At 39.8% G+C, this 5639-nt stretch overlaps 1 pseudogene; it reads left to right on the top strand.

The window, feature by feature from the left end:
- The first annotated feature begins 3874 nt into the window (after nucleotides 1–3874).
- On the top strand, nucleotides 3875–4816 carry LOC147437117 (deoxyuridine 5'-triphosphate nucleotidohydrolase pseudogene; annotated as a pseudogene).
- Nucleotides 4817–5639: the final 823 nt, after the last annotated feature.

Below are 5639 nucleotides of genomic sequence, written 5' to 3'. Positions count from 1 at the left end.
AGAAACACATGGAGAAAATTATTTATGGCCTTCAAAATGTAAAGGAAAGCCACCCTTCAAATGATTTTCAAAAATAAAAGTAGTTAGTGGTCAGCCTTGAAATTGAGGGGCTGGAGTGAAATGTCCTCCCAAAAACTATAAGCTTAAGTATTATATATTTAGATAGAGCACCAAGGTGTTTTTGACTTTCCACTCCCAAAACTCCCTCAAAAGTCATTTTCATTTTCTACTATCCTAGTACTTACCCTTCACTTCTGCAATTTTTTTAATGTTGTTTTTAAGGTTCTCTTTGAAATGAAGCAGAAAGTGACACATGGAGGGTCTCTCCTTCCTTGAAAAATTAATAAGCTTCGTATATAGTATAAATGTAAGTGCACTTCTCCCTATTCACTTTTGAAAAGTGGCTTTATGGCTATGAATATGTGACTATGATAAGATTTACCAAAGATGCTTCAAGAATGGGTGGAGTAGTCTAGGGCTCCCCCCATATGTGGCTCTACAATTATGCAGGTTTGTGCTGATTTGTTTTGGAGGGTGGCTCCCTTGTTAGCCATTTGTGATTTCTTTGTATTGTGGGTACATGCCCCTTATAAAGGCCGAGACTTTGTGATACGTCAGTGCTATTTCTATTCTTGGTTTGGGTTTCTTGGTGGTAGTTGGTCTATTTGGTGATGTATCTCTATCTGGTGAACTTCTTTGGCTCGTTGTAATTCTTTTTGGATGTCTCTATGGATCATGTTGAGAATGGAGACCTTGTATGCATTATTGTATGTATTATTTTGATGATATATATCAACTCTCTTCTATTGAAATGCCTATTGCAGAAAAAACAAGGTCAAGAGTCATGAAAGCCTACTAAAGGTAAGACCCATCATCATGTGGAATAAGAGTTATGAGGAACGAGTACGAATGAGTGCTTACAATGACATGTCAATTTTTTTGTATTTTAATATAAAATTTATTGTCCATTATACACACATAATAAAAAATGACTCAAATGTTACAAAAGGCCCCACAAGCTGAAAGGTTCATACATTAGCATTCTGAAACAAAATAAATGACAAGAAACTAAACTAAATAAAGCGACCTATGACAAAAAAATTATAAAGAAATTATGTTTAGGAAAAGGTAGGTCTAATAGGCATAGGATATATATATATATATTGAAACAATTCTCATATTTTTGTAAAAAAATTTATATAAGATAAAAATAAAAACAATAAAATAAAAAGACACATTAAAAATTTAAACAAAATAGTATTTAATTGCTTTCTTATAAGAAATCCTTAATTGAAAGGACTCTTTATCTATTTCTCACATCATGGGATAAATATAATATATAATCTTTTGCTCTCTAAAGCCTTTTCCAGAGGAAATCTATACACCGAGCGGAAAAAACCGAGCACAACATTTTTTCGAGCAAAAGTAAAGAGAATTGTAACAAAAAAAACATTTTTATACTAAGCCCCACCATAAGGTCAAGTGTAGGCAATCCAACAAAATGGTCAATCAATAGAAGGTGATCATTGTGACAATATAAATTCCTAATTGATTAAGTAACATAAGCTATTGAAACATTGCTAGTAAAATAGGCACACATCTTGCAATGGAAATTACATAAAATCCAAAAAAAAAGCCAATCCATAGAGGACCATAAAACTTAGCTCAAAAAGCCGTTGCTATGCTAGAACTCTGGCCCCACACAAACTCACAATACCTAGAACAACTCTACTTTTGTCAGTGCTGCGCCTGATGCACAAATACATGAGCTACAAAATCCAACCCAAGGACTCAAAAAATACACAAAGTACATGTGTTTGTTGACAGGTACATGAGGCGCTTGCTATCTCTTTTTGGAAATCCTCACAAGTACATCGAGGGAAATATGCAATGCAACACATTAAGTACCAATATAACCTCTTTCACTTACTGTGCTTGCATGCTTCGGCCCAATGCTATCCTCTCATTGAAGTCTTTGGTTAATTTTGACCTCCATCTAACATGCTTTCCATCTCTGAATCTAGCTCAAAAAGAACTAGGTTGTGTTCCACATTTCCCATTATTCAACTCTAGACTTGGTATTTGCATTTCTAGAAGTGTTGATTGAACTACATCAACAAGTTTTCTACCCAATGCAAAAACTGACTGATTGCTGGATAAAGCTGGCTGCTGCCAAGTCAACCATGGTCCTATGGATGATTCAACATAAAATATTGTGCTAGAATTTGTTACATGCACCATATGAACATGCAGTAAAGTGTGCAAGGACTAACTCAAATAGTTATGGAGAACATGACATGCTATTTTGGATGAGATTCCAACATTGAAAACTTGGTTGTCATGGTGGGATGTTGTAGTGCCACACTAGGGAGACATATTTGTTGCTCAAGACGAGTGAGTTTCTTTTGTCCCAAGAACAAAAAATCTTTTCGAGGCTAAATATGAAAGTATGTGTGCTTCAGTTGGTTATTAAAAAGACATTGGTCTTTATGAAGTCACTTGTGTAGCTATGACACTAGCAGTTCTTCAAAGTGTGAATTACAACACACCTACTCAAAGGGCATGTAGAAAATCAAAGACCACTTTTTACAAACCACAATCTCTTGGAAAAGACAAACCATCGGTGTTTTTTTACATGTGCTATGCTCTTCAAGATACTAAGTTTGAAAAGGCCAAAACCTAGGGAAAGAAAATTTCAAGAGGTTGTGTTTTTTTCCCGAACCTCAATCGACTACACCTCTCTCAACTTATTCTAGGGTTCAATTTTCTCCATAATGTTGATGAACTACGCCTCTATGCTCCATTTTCCTTCTAATATGCATTCTCTCAACTTATTATCATTAAAATCTCTTCAATGTCTCAAGATACATCTATGTTATTTTCATATCTAAGTCTTGAAAGAGCTGCATTTTTTTTGTTTTCCAACCCTAGTCATTATCATGTCACGTTGTTTAACTATGTGTAGAGCATGTAATCCACCAAAGCGACGCCAAAGCATGACTCTTGATGTTTACAAATGTAACAAAAACCACATCGACACTACTCTAACCGATTTTATGTCTACACAAGACAATTTAGAATAAAGTCCCATTTTAAGGTAGCAAGGGATAGGAACACGCAGTTAAGCAAGGTAAGGGGGCATGCCTAACAAACTTGCTTCTTTTCATTTTAAAAATTCCAAACTTGTCAGCGAGTTAGAGAGTGAGGAAAGGTTTACATGTGGTACATGAAAGAGTAAATAAAGATGTTTATGCCTTTTTGTTCATTTAATTGAGGATTTACTGTGAGAGCATTAGCTCATTTTTGTTAATTGGGATCATGCCTTAAATTATTCCGCACCGACACGGTATGCTAAATGGCCATGTTCGAATAAATAGGATTGAGAAGATTAACACATGGACGATAAATAAGCACATCAAAGTAAGCTCACTTACCGAATAGCCTTGGTGCCGATTAGGAATGCTTAAGAGTCAAGGGTTATCCAATTGCCTAATATCCTCTGCGCCGACTCGGAATGTTCAATGGACAAGGAGATTGAGATTAAATTGTTTGAAGTTCAGTAGACTTTTGGGTGACCTGAAGTGGGACTCTATCTTAATTGCTTCCGCGTCGACGCGGGATAGTTAAGGAGGGTATCTGTGCTCCTCCTACACCAGGAAGGCTGTGAGAACTACCTATTTCTCTTAATCGAGACTATCTTAATTGCTTCCGCGCCGACGCGGAATAGTTAAGGAGTGTGTCTGATTGAACTTGTGTGCTCATCCTACACCAGGAAGGCTGCGTGAACTAGCTACTTCTCTTAATCGGGACTCTATGCTAATTGCTTCTGCGCCGCCGCGGAGTAGTTAGGGAGTGTGTCCCAATTGAGCTTGAGTGCTATTCCTACACGTCCAAGCTTGCTACGTGAACTCGCTCCCTATGTACTCGAAGCCTAGTCCTTGCCACCATCTCCTCGATGCCCATGCTCGGGACTCTGTATTAATTGCTTCCGCGCCGCGGCGGAGTAGTTAGGGAATATGTCCCAATTGAACTTTTGTGATATTCCTCGCTACACCAGGCCCTGCTGCGCGAAATCGCTGCCTGTGTACTCGAAGGCTAGTCCTCCCACCTCCTCGGTGCCCATGCTTGACGACCCACCTCAATATAACTTCAGATGATTTTCATCGTTTTGGAACGAGGCCGTCAAGTTATGGAGCAAGGCTGTCGCTAACTTGCCGACGTCGGCGCACAGAGAGAGAGAGAGAGAGAGAGAGAGAGAGAGAGAGAGAGAGAGAGAGCCCTTTTGCAGCTTCATCGATCCTCTGTGCATTCACCGGCGAGTTCAAAGAAGCTCACCATGGCAGCAGCAGAGCCACTGGAACCCATCCCCAAGCTTGCCAAGCTAGAGGTACTTGTCTTCAATGGCACCACCCACCATACTTCTCGTTAGGAAGCTCTCTACGAACGTGATCACCCCCTCTCGCGCCTCCACCTTGGCTACAGGTTATGACGTTTCCAGTGCATATGATGATGTTGCACCTGCTCGTGGAAAGCTCTGATCAAAACTGACGTCTCCATTGCAATTCCAGAAGGGACATATGCACGCTAATTAGCGCATGGATCTGGTATTGCGTGGAAACATTCTATTGATGCTGGGCCAGGAGTGATCAATGCCGATTACCGTGGTCAATCCGTTGGGGTGGTTCTCTTTAATTTTTTGATAATGACTTTACTATAACCAAATCCGAGAATCGTGTTGCTCACCTTATTTTTGAAAGGATCGTTAAAACCAGACGTTATGGAGGTGGATGATTTAGAAGCACTTGTTATATGGTGAGAGAGCGGTTTACTCTTCTCTTGCTTTGTCTTCGCCTCCCTCCCTACTTCGTCCCCGCCGCCGTCGCCTCTTGCTTTGAGGCTGGTTCTGTTCGATGTCGACACCGTCTCCCCTTTCAGTGTCGGCACAAGCATCATCCTTGATTCTCCCTTTGTTTCTTTTCAAACTAACCTATACATGCTAGGAGCATAAGTAAAGGCACATCGGTTTCATTCTCTCGTTTGTGGTGGTATCTTTTACGTTGAATCTTGAAATCACTTTCAACTTATGTGGCCTTTTCATCTCGTTATATATAGCCAGCTCAGAAATGAGCTTTTCTTTTTGTTTTGAGAGAGAGAGAGAGAGAGAGAGAGATCGAGAGAGAGAGAGTTGTAGCAACATATCTTGCACTCCTTGCTCTCATCTCTTTGCATTGTTGTTGAAAGAGAGAGAGAGAGAGAGAGAGAGAGATAGAGAGAGAAGTAGTGTCATACCTTGCACTCCTTGCTCTCATCTCTTTGCGCTGCTACTATTGGCAAATTAGCTTTGCGCTGATGTTGTCCACAAACGCGCGCGCGGGCGCGCACACGAGAGAGAGAGAGAGAGAGAGAGAGAGAGAGAGAGAGAGAGAGAGAGAGAGAGAGAGATCAATGTAGCAACACACCTTGCACTCCTTGCTCTCATCTCTTTGTGCTCGACAAATTAGTTTTTTTATGCGCGTGCTATTTTTATTAAAGGAATGCCTCCAAAGGAAGGCTAAAAAGAAGCATTTTTAAATATCTTTAAAAAGCCTAAAAATTGTTTACAACATTTGACAGGCACCATGCCTATATCACTCCCTGCT

Source organism: Adiantum capillus-veneris, chromosome 17 (genome assembly GCF_014529385.1).
Source record: "Adiantum capillus-veneris isolate H3 chromosome 17, ASM1452938v2, whole genome shotgun sequence".
NCBI classification, from domain to species: Eukaryota; Viridiplantae; Streptophyta; class Polypodiopsida; order Polypodiales; family Pteridaceae; genus Adiantum; species Adiantum capillus-veneris.
This window is presented reverse-complemented; position numbering and strand designations above follow the sequence as displayed.